Source organism: Pezoporus wallicus, unplaced genomic scaffold, assembly GCF_028554395.1.
Source record: "Pezoporus wallicus isolate ANWC-B61680 ecotype Strahan unplaced genomic scaffold, APGP_CSIRO_Pwel_v1 contig_227, whole genome shotgun sequence".
Lineage (NCBI taxonomy): Eukaryota > Metazoa > Chordata > Aves > Psittaciformes > Psittacidae > Pezoporus > Pezoporus wallicus.
The window spans coordinates 15,982,250-15,995,507 of NW_026635704.1; the positions used below are offsets into that span (position 1 = coordinate 15,982,250).

Genomic DNA, 13,258 nt, shown 5'->3' on the forward strand with positions numbered 1-13,258 from the left:
CTGAGAGAAGCGCAGTCTATAGCTATAACACAAGAGGCTGCTACAGTCGCATAACCTACTGTATTTATATACTGAAAAACTCCAGCTTATCCAGGTATCCCAGAATTGGTAAACCAAATCCTACGCCGAGTTTTTCTGCTCAACTGGATTACTCCAGACATTACCACAGAATCTCACGAAACTCAGCAGTAATGAGTCTTAGTCATAACGAATGCATAATTAAATGAAGTAAATAAGCAGAGACTAAGGCCTATGATGTGATTTATAATGTTGCAACTGTCAGCTGAACAGGAGTTATAAAGAAACTCAGTAACTCATTTTTTTTCCTGTGTCCTTCCAGTTTCACTGACCTCCTCACTGCAGTAGTATCAACTTTAGAGTTTCTTTAAGGAAGAACACAGCAAAGCTTAATAAACTGGACAGCAGGCAACTACACTGAATGGAAAGAAAACCATGGTTCATTCTCAACAGGGTAAAGTGGAGAGTTTTGCAAATAAACAGCAGGGTCACATCCAACATGAACACAAGAGTAAACATTTTCAGATGGAAATGAAACCCTTTAACAGCAAACTGATGTCCTACTAGAAATACTCAGTGCATTCATCGCCATCCTTCTAAGTGTTCAAGGCCAGGCTGGATGGGACTTTGAGCAACCTGATCTAGTGGAAGGTATCCCTGCCCACGGCAGGGGAGTTGGAACTAGATGAGCTTTAAGGTCCCTTCCAACCCATGGTTCCATGGTTCTAGGCTTGATTCCCAATTACTTGAAATTATTAGTACTGCTGGAATACTAACCTTTTGCTTTATCTGCTGCAACCGAGAACCTCATTTAGTGAACTTCAGGAGTTCATTCTTACAGCAATGCTAACTTACATACTTTTTAGCCATACCTCTCAAGCAAAAACAGTTGTGTTGAAGTTACGATTATCAGGATACTGGTTCCAACTCTTTTTTTAACTTCAATATATAGATTGTTACAAAGCACAGTGATCCTGAATGGGCTGAGGAGTACCATTTGGCTTTTTCTTTCAAGTATTTATCAAAAAAAAAAAAAACCCACATGGTAATTCCTGAATATCTCTGAAAGCATTTGTTACAGAAATAACACTAACAAATTCCCAGAATAGTAACCACTTCTAATTTTCTCCCAACCACATGGTCCCAATTCCTCTTTCAATGTTTTCAATGTTAAAATTTATAGGAATTAAGCATTTCATCTGGGACAGGGCCACCACAGGCGTATCAGTTCCTGAATGTGATTCACAAGCTGTTACCATAAACAATATCAATGACTTTACCTATTTCACTTATGGAAGCCATACACTGATGCAGGTGCATCTTTCTGGAGAAGCAGCTTTTTGTCTCTTTTTTTTAATATGAACAAATAATTAAGATAGTCATCTCCAAGATGTTTTCTTTGAAATTTTGTTCCCTTTCACTCCTGAAGACAACAGGAACTGATGGCAAATAACATCTGATTTGCCTGAAAGATAGTACCAGTACACATACATTGAACAATTACATTCAGGAGTAGATGTATTTTATGCTTACTGTATTACTGCATACTTCCTTTCATTACATCTCAAACTACTATTGTGCAAGAACTCTGACTTGACTCTCACACCATTAAATCTATAAAAACATTTTTAGATGTTAACTAGAAAAATCTTCACGTTAACAGTTACATGCCACCTCGTGGAACATTCTGAAGTATCACAAAGATGCAGCTACGCAACCCAAAAAGAGTTTTCAAGATTGCTTAAATAAAAATATGTGCCTATCATTTAAGACTTTAACAAGCCAATTAGTTTGTTTGGGAGTTTTTTTGGTTTTGTTTTTTTCTTTTAAAGGAAGACATAATCATGACTACTGACAGCTTTAATAAGCACTATTTAATCATGCAACAAAGTTTTTGTAGTAATAACAGCAAGCCTTTGGTACTTGCAATGTGACTCAGGTGCTTGAACACAGACCTCTAGTGCTATTTTAGGTGCTCATGCTAACTATAGGCTACTTGGCCTGTGATATGGTAATAATTACTGTTAAGTAACACAATAAAACTCTTCTGCCCACATCCTATCCTTGCTTCCCTGCAAATAAACAAGACGAACTGCTGCTGTTGTGCAATTTAAACCACACAGAAGCTGTGGGATGTGTCCTTTGAAAGGAATGCCAACAGTTGGGACTCGAAAAGCAAGCAGATAAAAATTAAGGTATTGTTGGTCAAAAGACTCAGGAAAGAGACCAAACGCGGGAGACTGACTTGTAACCTGAACTGAATGCAGTCTGACATCACCAGGTTGTAAAAACTCTTGTTCAGTCACTACACTGCCACGTAACAGGTTGGTTGTGCGGGTATGCTTTGTGCACATGGGCATATAAACACACAATCTCCAGCAAAGCTGCACATTAACAACAAAGACAAAGGCTGTCCCTTCTCTCACTGCTTGGCTACCTCTACTTAAGATTTATCCTGCCTGCTATCTTTTTTTATCACTTTGGAAGAATGTAGGTCTCCAGTAAACTCTCATCTTGTATCTAACAGCTCCATGCTGACAAATCAGATGCCCTATAGCACCTTCATTTGAATGTCCTTCACACAGGATTTGAGACATCCCACATCACTATCAAACCACTTGCTCTAAGCCTGTAACTTTTTAAACCTAATTCTAAGGCTTTTTGGCAAGTTCCAGATTGTTTCCTCAAACAAGTTTTTAAACATTAATTCCATTTGTCATCTTTTACTTCCTAGAAACACTGCAAATCTAAATTCAGCATTTGTTTAGCAACTGTATGCTTAGCAAACACTACTTTGAGACAACCTGGAGTGAAATGCAATACTTGTAGAATATTGAGGCTTAGAATTTCTCTCATCACCTAAACAACACAATACCTTAAGTCTCCAATTCTGCAACTCATAGAACTCAATATTCTACACTTTTAACAAACTTTACATCCTTTCTTCACTAAATATAACACAAAACAAAGCCAGAACTCCAGAATTAGCCATCATTAAATCCTTCTTTTAAGCAGTGAGCTCCAAGACTCTTATGCCGCAGGACAGTCCTCCAACCAGCAAAGTTTACCCCTGCTCCACAGTCACCTCCCCACTCCAAAACTCCCCTACATGAGAGTACACCAGAATCTGTAGCCTGACAGTTACCAGGTGACTCCTGATATCTTACCTAAACTATTTTAGGAGTGTGGAGTTTGGGGGTTTGTTGTTTTTTCTTTTTTTTTTTCCTTTCCCTTTTTCTTTAAAACTATGACAACTTCTAAACCCATGATTTTTCGTCACAATGAAGGACAATTTATATTTCTGTGCTCCAATTTAAAGGACTGATGAAATTTGTCAAGAAAAAGGTTACATACCAATTACAGTCACAATGCACAAGTGACAGACACCACAATTTCTCTCTACATACAGCTTCCGATACTTTTTGCTTTCAGTTCTAAGTTTCTTAGGACTAACTGCCATTTTTAAAGACATCTTAGCCTCCAGTTTACTTTTACTCTACTCTGTATTTTCAACATTTCCAATAAGCTTCTTATCAGAAGTACATTTAACAGGAAACCACACACATACATTCATCAGAATTTCAAGCGTCTTGCAATTAGTTAACATCACTGTCAACTCTACAGTAGGAACGCTGACTCTGGAACATGAAGTTGGCATGATATAACTAGACAAAAAAGGATAGAGAACTAACACTACTGTTCTGAACAGCAGTCAGCTAATCTTTCAGCCCTGCAAAAAAACTGTATTCAGCACCCTAAGCTGATACAAATGGTATCCTTTCTTTAAGGCCCGTATGTCCAGTCTGATTTTCTTGAAACAACACAGCAGCAGCAATTGCTTTAAGAGCTTGCATTAAGCAGATCTGAAGGCTCTCATCAACACCCAGGGCACACAAGTAAGTCCCAAAGGAACTGGAGCACAGTAGTTACTTCCTGATGTTTTAATGTAATTATACCCATAATATTTAATATAAACTACTTTACTCCCTAGAACTCCATAAAAGAAAGAAGTGGAACAGTTTTAAGAGTCCCCCAGAACAATCTGCAGAGCAGACACACTAAAAGAATTTTCCAACCAAAAAACCCACACTCATTGCCTGGAGAAGAAGCATACACATCAACTTCTGACCCTACCAGAAGACTCCTGGAATGCCTTAGGCAAGTCATACACCTGATTACTGTAATAAATGAGATAATATTCAATGGTTTTTGCATTCAGGAGTGTCAAGTGTTGTAGACTTCAAGGCACTTTTCTCACAGAGAGAGTTAATGATCAGTTACAGAGCATCACTTTCAGGTCAGCAGATCTCTATGACACTCCTGCTGAAAATGGGAACAATGCAGGAAATGGAAACAACAGGTATGTGTAAAGACACTTCTCATCCCGAAACAATTACTGGATTCTCAGGTGTTTCTCACCCTGAAGACTGAGATGAGCATTCCCATAATGGCTTTTTCAGAACTACTTTTAACATATTTGGTTTGGGGGACACTCAAAAATCCTGGCATAAACCTTTCTGGTACACTGCACAGAAAAAGTCATCTTCCCTGTTACTGAGTTTTAGCAATATCTCTGGGAAAAAAAAACAAGCAAAACTGTATTACTGATCATGTCTTGCAGCACGAACTTCAATTTGATCTCTGTGTTACTGTTTCTTCTTCAAGTTGCTTAAAAATAAGTAAGTCATAGAGAAATATTCTCTTCAGGAACTTCCACCTGCACTGGCATCACGCCTAAACGTACCTGCAGCTTCGGAATACACACCAACTCAAAGCAACAACATTTCAAGCTTACAGAAATACAGCCAAGTGACTGCTCTGGTATGGCTCAGCGCACACATGGAAAACCAGATAGCTGGCAGTCTGGTCCTCTTCAAAAGGAGCTATTTCAGCTTGGGGCAGTCACTGACAGTCAAACAGAAGACTAAGCAATAAAAATCATGCATCTGCCAAGATTAGGACCATAAAAATGGCAAGACTTCATAGATTATAAATAAGAATACTGCAAAATTGAAACTGGCTGATCGATTATCTAAAGCAAGTCAGCGCAAACTCTATGACTGAATAAAGAAAACACAAAGAAAATGCAGATTAGGAGAGGCAGAACGATTTTTTACAAGAATTCTGAAGACTGGAGATTATGCAAGGAACTTAATCCTGCACAGACCAAGTGATAACACTTGGCCATCCAAGGCTGTCCAGCATTATAAACTCTCTTCTGTTTCTATGACTGCATGACATTCTCTTCAGTGCAGTCCTCCCAACAACATCAAATTGTTTTTCCTTATATTTCTGAGGGACACTGACTGTTATAACAACATCTGGCTAAGTGTCCATCTCCAAAGGCTGCATTGTGACTCTGACCTCACACACTTCTTACATTCATATATTATATCTATTCACCCAGAGTCAGTTAAAGTACAAACAGATTCTTTTTACGTATTTGTCCACCTACACATCCACAGTATTCTTCAAGCTTTCCCAACAAATCAGGCAGCCGTTCTGCAGCAGACAGCTCCATTTATCCAAGCTTAACTCCTTCCAGAAGGGGTCTGCCCAGAGTAAAGTAAGGGTCATGTGGGGCAGTGAAAAAAAATCACCACGATTCAGAAGAAATTATGGTTACAAAGGCATTCTTATTCTCACCATTTAATAACATTAAGGATTTTTTTTTTTTTTGTCTTAAAAGCATTCTCCATGATACAGAGGGCATATGGCCAAGAGGGACTGGGTATTTTCCTTAATTCCCCCAAGTACCTGAGTAGCCTTACCTGTGTGTCTCAATCTACTGCTCACTTTCAGAAGAAACCTTGCTTCCTTACTAAAGTCTGCAGTTCAACTATGCCTTTTACTTGACAGGAATAAAAAAATACCCACCCACTAGGATAACAGCAGCTATGTGGGCACTGGTAAGTACTGCAAGGACACAAGCATTCGCTGTACGCTGCAGCAGTTTAGTACTTCCAGCTCGTCTCTCCTGCAGACCCTAAAGATGCTTTCTTTCGTCTTCCAGTAAGAAAACTGCACGCACACATACCCTTCCACCACAGGAGGTTTTTCTGTTTCCCTTTTGCTGTCAAAGACGACAGAGCTGCACAAAGCAGGCCTAGGCTGCTGCCTGCGTACCAAATAAATGCCAAGATTCCTTCCCCCCTCCGCCCTTCCCCTTCCTCCAACTTCACTCGGAGCAGCTGACAACTGCCGAAGCCGGGGGGAGGAGGGGAACGACGGGGGAGAGACAAGGCCTACACATGCACAGAAGGAGGCGACCCGAAATCTCGGGCCAACGAGGAATCACATTAACCGCAGCCCGCAGCTCAGCTACAGGCAGACGTGACCCCAGGACACCTCCCCCGAACAGATAATAACAAAGAAAACAGAGGGGAGGAGGTAGCTGCCCCGCAGCGAGTTCCTGCTCCTCCCCTTACGCTGCTCCCAGCCAAAACAAGAGACCACAATGTAAACAGAGAGAAAACGTGCGTTTATGGCAAAGTGGGGGCCAGGGGCAGCCTCCTCCTTCCCTGCAGCAGCAGCAGCAGCCAGTATCGCCCACCGCTGTGTGCGGGGCGACGAGCAAAGTTAGCCTGCACCTCACACACTTCACTTATGTAAACAACGTATTTTCCCCTCGCTGCTGCCACACCACCTCTTCTCCCGAAATACCCTTCCTTAGCCCTCAGGGTTTTCTTGAAACAAACCAAAACAACACGTTGCCTCACATCCCTCTTGCCTCCTCCAAAACGCCTCGTCCTGGAAGATGCAGCCCCAACCAGGCCCTGAGGTTACTAGGATTCGGGAGAAAACCCGTTTCTCAGTGCATTTCCTCAAAGGCAAACCCCCAGCCGTCAGGAGGGGTAGGCGGGCAGGTCGCACAGCCGCAGCGGGGGCCGAGCGCTGCCTCCACCTTACCTCTAACTCGACACCCTCCCACTCCCCCTATCTCCAGATTTCAAGGCTGGAGCCTTCCCCCACCCCCCCCTGTCCCCGTCCCCTCACACCTGCCCTGGACCTCGACAACTACACCAACCGCCCCTCCTCCCAACCCTTTTTGGTCCAGAAACTATTTATTACTCAGGCGGCAAAAGGATGCGGGGATGGAGGGGGGAGCCGGGTAAAGGAGGAGCAGGCTACCAAGGGCCCCCGCCCGCCGTTCCCACCCCGAAGAGGCGAGCGGCACCAAGCCATCGCCCTGTCCCGGCTGCACGAAAACAACCTTCCTTTCCCTCCCCCTCTCCACCCCCCGCGCCTCAACGCGCGCCTGCGTGCGGGGCCAACCGGACAACGGCAACCGCAGGGATCGGGAGGGGGGAAGGGGCGGGCAGGGGTCAGTCTCCCGCGCTCCCCACATCACCCCACAGCCGCTACTCACCGTCCCGGCTGTTCCCCCCTGCGAAGCACTGCACAGGCAGGGAACCCTGTTCTGCGGCCCCCTTCCCCCCTTCTTCCCCCTTTCCTCCTCCTCCCACCCGCGGGACACTCACCCGTTCTGCAGCGGATCCCGGACTCTGCGCGGGGCAGCAGCAGCGAGATCCGCCCTGTGGGGAAATGCAGACGGGAACGGCAGCGCAGGTGACCGCCAAGGGAGAGAAGGGTTGCGTGCCCCCGGCGTTATCCTGGCCTAGCGGAGGGGCCCGCGGGCCGCTGGTGTCGGTGTGAGAGACGGCGGGAGAGAGGAGGGGCCCCAACAGCTGAGAGGATGTAAACAGACGGTCACGTGACCCTACTTCGAACGGCCGGTTCCCCTCCGCGCCACGGGGCGGCTTGAAAGGGGGAGGAGGGGGAGGTGAGCCGCTCCGCGGTCAGACGTGGTTGGCTGAGCGTTGTGAGCCTGAGAGCCAATGAGGGGGCGGCCTTCACGGTGCTCGTCAGCAGTCGCCTGGGGACGCAGGGATCCTTGCGCTAGCGGTAGCTCCCGGCCACAGGCTCGCCCTCCCACGGGGCGGGCAGCCCGTGTGCCCGCGGCCGGTGGTGCTCCTGAGGGCAGCGGAGGAAGGGCTTGCGCGGCTGGGGGTCGGGGCAGGCCGCGGGGAGCAGAGCGGTAGCGCTGCAGGAGGGCGGAGGAGGACACTCGGGCCCGGCTGTTAGAAAACGCTTAGATGTCTGGTGTCCGGCAGGGCGAGGAAAGTGATCATTCCCATGCACTCGGCACTAGTAAGGCCGCGCCTCCAATACTGAGTTCATTTCTTGGCCCCTCACTACAAGAGAGAGAACGAGTTAATGCAGCGGGTCCAGAGAAGAGCAACAAAGCTGGATGAAGGACTTAGAGCGCAAGTGTGATGAGGAGGGGCTGAGGGAAGTAAGGGTTGTTTAGTCTGGAGAAGAGAAGGCTCAGGGTGGACGTTATTGCTCCAGGAGCATCCTCCTGGATGCATCCTCCAGGAGGATGGAGACAGGAGGTGGCTGGTCTTTTCACCCAAGTAACAGATGATAGGACAAGAGGAAACGGCCTGAAACTGTGCCAGGGGAGGTTTAGATTGGTTATTAGGAAAAATTTTCTTCACCAGAAGGGTAGTTAGGCATTGGAACAGGCTTCCAGGGAAGTGGTGGAATTGCCATCCTCGGAAGTGTTCAGGAAACATGTAGATGAGTCTCTTACTTACATGGTTTAGTGGTGAACTTGGCAGACTGGGGTAAAGACTGGACTTGATGATCTTAAAGGTCTTTTCCAACCTGGTTGATTCTGTGATTCTTTTAAATGGCTCTGCTTTCACCTTGCCTCCTCATTTTATGGCATTTTTGCCTTCCTCCAACAAGCAGAGGCAAGGTGGAGGCCAGCATCTCTTCAGGTGCCACTTCTGTAAGGCCTCTCACAATGGGGGTGGCACAGCCTCTCCCTGGAGAAAGGCCTTGAGGTTTCAGTGTTGCCAATGCTTCAAAAGATGAGATAGTTTGAAAAACTGCAGGGAGGAAGAGAGATCCCAGAGAAAGCTCAGAGGAATTTTGGGAAGGAGGAAGTACTGTGGGAGGGAATAGACAGGAGTAAGCTGAGTTCAGGCTACCCTGGAGCCTCTGTGCAAGTAGGTGAAGGCCAGGTGTTCAAAAGTATTGGGTCATTCTGAGCTCTGAAGTGAGGTTCTAAAGTCATCATCTCCTGTTTGGTGTGAAAGGGGACTGGAAGAATGACATGAGTTTTGGGAAGTCAGAGGGTAGGGAAAGTAGGCTGCTTCTGATGTTTGAAGAGTTAAAAGTACACAGGCGTCAGGACTTGCAGCAGCGTGGCTAATCAGCTTTCCATTGAGGAAAGGAATGAGAAACACCAGAGATCAGTATCAGAAAATGGATTATGTTTACATTTGTGGAGGAGTAAATTCATATTCATCAAATGATCAGGCAAAAGGTGCAGTGTTTATGGATTTCAGGCTACCAGATACAGAAGCCTGAAGACCTAGAGTGGATTTTATAGTAGAAACACCAATTTAAGTAACTTGGTGACATTTTCAATGATAATTTATCTGGAATGATTTAAGCATTGAGAGTTTTATGAAATGCAGCTGAGAGGCATAAAGTTTTGAGCTCTAGCCAAAGTTTGAGTACTGGTGGAACAGGATTTCTAAGTGAAATCCCTGAGAAATGAGGTGCACATAAAAGTAGATGGTAAGAGGCCAGGAATAAGTATTACTCTGCTGTAGGGTGGAATTACTTAATACCTGTGGGACACAATGGTTATAGATGGCAACAACTGAGGTGGAACTAATTTGCAACATAAGGGGGAGAATTTCTGCTAGACAATGTCTGACAATTCTGTCTTTTTTTAGCTGGACTGAAGGATTAACATAGTCCTACAAGTTGCCATGCTGTTGCTTCTGTAACTGATGCCTTCTTGCATGAGAGAAGTGGAGGGTAAGAGAAACAAATTTCATTTTTACGTTAAAATACGTATTGCCCTCAGATAGTAAACTTAAATAATTTTTTGCTGGATTTGAGTATTGAGTATTTTTTCCTATTAAGAATTTTTAGAGAGATGTTATAAGTGTGTATAATTCCCTGCCTGTTGTATGGATGAGGATTTCCTGGGTTTCATTCCCTCTCTCTTTCATCACATCCTACATCTTGTGCATGACCAACACACACTTGTTACTTGTCAAAGTGCACTTAATCAATATTCACTCAGGACAGGAGTTATGACCGTATTTTGCTCCTTTAATTTTAAGAGAATTTTTCAGATATTTTTTTTCCCTGTGTATTACTGTGTAATGCTTGAACTGATACAATTTTTTTCCATTTACAGTGGATATGGGCATCCATTTAGGAAGATCATTCTGCTGCCTTCTCTCAGAGTTGAAGCTTCAGCATTCAGGTCTAGTAAAAAATTCTACTCAAGCATGTATGATTCTCCAAATCTCTTAATTTGTGTTGTCCATTGTCAAACTACAAGCAAGATTCATGTTTTCTGTTGCAGTATATAAATTCTGCCTCTTGGTGTGAAAGATATTTGCTGTCACAGTATTTTAGAGATATGCATAATGTGGATAACCCTTTTTTAGTGTAAGTTAATATTCTTAAAAAAAATACTATTTCAGCCTAAGTATTACATGACAGCTCTGTATAAAATGCTTGAGTTAAAACCCATGTGCAGCACTACTTAGTTGAAGTACAGTGAACATCCTTTCACCCTCAGAAAACAATGGATTGCCTAGGCTAGCATGCTCCCAAAACTTCATTATTCTGTGAAAGTTTGGGAGTTTTTTACTGCCTGTGTAGATTTAAGCATTAGTTACTCTTTTGATACTTTGTCCTGATAGCTCTTCTAGGCTGAACTAGATTAAAAGCTCCAGTTTGTCTTCGTTCTGTGCTGTTTGTGAAGGTTTTGGCATTCAGGTGCCTAATAGAAAAGCATGTAATCAAGGCTGCCATTTTTTAGATAAATTTGAAATTGCTACTAGTGATCATTAAAGTTAAGCATTGAAACTAAACTGATAGTGTATTGAGCAGAAAATTATATATGTACAACAATTTCCAAATAAAGGTGATGTCATATAAGTTGAGTAGTTATGTGCATTTATTTTCTTATTTATACAGAAAAAACCTGGGGTTTCGACTAAAACAGCATTTTGGCCTTCCTGGAATTGGCATTAGCTTAAAAGTAGAGTGGTGCGAACTGCATGTGTTGAATATAATGCTGTTAACATAAAAAATAACAACATATAATTTACACTGCTTATATTTTTTGCATATCTCAGTTTAGTTAATTAAAACCATTTAGGTATTACATTTTAGTTGGCTTGATTTCAGTCAGTTTCAACTTTATGTTCAGTGTTACTGAATAACTTCTAAAGTATTTTCAGATGCTACAGAAAATACATACTAAACAAGTATTTTTCTTGAAAACTTATTTTTAGTTGATTTACTATGTCTGTTTTGCATGCCTTCTCAGACTGCTATCGTCCTGATTATTCTTGTCTTCATACAATATATGCATTGAGCTTTTCTGTCTCTTCTTAATTTTTCTTTTCATTGTCTTCTTTCTTTTCCTTTATTTTTAGTGGATTTTCTTTCTTGACAAGCTTTGACTGGTCAGTTTTACAGGTGTAGAGTACAAAAAAATATGTGCTATATAAGTAGCAGTTGCAGTTTTCTGCAACTCTGCTCTCTAGAATAGATATCGCTCCTGGCAATTGTGTGCAAGGTCCTGCACATGCGTCAGTGGAATCCCAAGCATAAACACAGGGTGTGTGGAGAATGGATTGAGAGCAGCCCAGAGGAGGACTTGAAGGTGTCGGTTGACAAGAAGCAAAACATAACTCGGCAATGTGCATTTGAATCCCAGAAAGTAAACCATATCATGGGCTGCATCAAAAGGATCACGGCCAGCAGGTTGAAGGAGGTGATTCTCCCCCTCTGCTCTGCTCTTGTGAGATCCCACTTGCCATACTGCATTCAGCTCTGGGGTCCCCAACACAAGAGGGACATGAACCTGCTCAAGCGAGTTCAGAGGAGGCCACGAAGATGATTAGAGAGCTGGAGCACCTCTCCTATGAAGACAGGCTGGGAGAGCTGGGGTTGTTCAGCCTGGAGAAGAGAAGGCTCCAGAAAGACCTTAGAGCAGCCTTCCAGCACCCAAAGGGGGACTACAAGAAACCTCAAGAGAGACTTTTTGCAAGGGCCTGTAATGATAGGACAGGAGGTAATGGCTTTAAACTGAATAGAGGATAGATTCAGATTTAGGTATAAGAAGAAATTTCTTTACTGTGAGGGTGGTGAACACTGGAACAGGTTGTCCAGAGAAGCTCTGGCTGCCCTATTTCTGTCAGTGTTCAAGGCCAGGTTGGATGGGACTTTGAGCAATTAATTTAATAGTGGACAGTGTCCCTGCCTGTGGCAGGTTAATTGGAACTGGATGAGCTTTGCCTTCCAACCCAAAACATTCTGTGACTCAGGTGAATACAGTGAGCATGCACTTAACACTGTGTCATATGTTGCCATTGGTGTAGCCTGTTTCAGATAGAGGGCTCTGAAATGAGGAAGTGCTGCTGTGGCTTTGTTCTGTCTTGCAGACTTGGTCTTCCCACACTGACATTTGTCTCAGAGCAAGAAATGCTGTATTACTGAGAAAATTATAAGTAACACAAAGGGAAAATTAATTAAATAACTGCTGGGAAGCGGTTTCTTTTACTCTGAATGTTTGGCCTGCCTATCATACTTTTAAAATGTTTCATTTTGTATTCTTTGCTCCAAGATACTGGAGTGTACCTTCTCATCTGTGATTCTCATCTGTAGCCCAGCAGCCACCATGCTATTTCCAAAGCTTTATAGTAAGTAGTGTTCAAGTTCCCAGGAAGAGAACTGGATCAGCCCCCAGCTCAGAGTGCCAAACCGAAGCTGAGTGCATTCAGTTGCGCATACAGCACCAACCCACTCATAGATATATGAATATGTAATTGGGTAGTCTGACTGCACAGCCATGTGTCACACTGTAACCCCCAGCTTTGAAGAGTAGAGAAACAACAAGAAGGCTTCAAAGGCTGTTGATGCAGATTTCTGAAACTGCCTACACAGCTATGTAGCTGTGCTCCTTTCAGGTGAGACCTGGATCTGGAAGTAATTTAGTCACATTTATATGGTGTTGCTTTAACAGGTGAGACTTGAAAGATTTCAGGCATAAGACCGGAAGGATCTACACATGCAAGTTCTAGTGTCTCTGCACCTTTGGCCTTGTTAATCTGCAATTGGGATGAACAAACTCAGCATAACTGTTTTAGGTAAAAGTGGTTGTATGTTTATCAAACTTTAGATCAGAATA

General features: G+C 43.5%; 1 protein-coding gene and 1 long non-coding RNA gene across 3 annotated transcripts in view; one reads left to right on the forward strand and one right to left on the reverse strand.

Annotated features, from left to right (window-relative positions):
- PCMTD1 (protein-L-isoaspartate (D-aspartate) O-methyltransferase domain containing 1) overlaps positions 1-7,784 on the reverse strand; it is a 41,695-nt gene extending 33,911 nt beyond the window's left edge. Inside the window, exon 1 of one of the 2 annotated variants that reach the window (XM_057397778.1) lies at positions 7,500-7,784. The gene's annotated coding sequence lies outside the window, so the exon portion shown is untranslated. The remainder of the gene's footprint in view (positions 1-7,499) is intronic. The other variant, XM_057397775.1, reaches the window with a different exon arrangement.
- Positions 7,785-8,601: 817 nt separating this feature from the next.
- LOC130592977 (uncharacterized) lies at positions 8,602-10,336 on the forward strand. Its single transcript, XR_008970727.1, has 3 exons — positions 8,602-9,035; positions 9,774-9,858; positions 10,247-10,336. It is a non-coding gene; the product is annotated as an uncharacterized LOC130592977 (long non-coding RNA).
- The last annotated feature ends 2,922 nt before the right edge of the window (positions 10,337-13,258 follow it).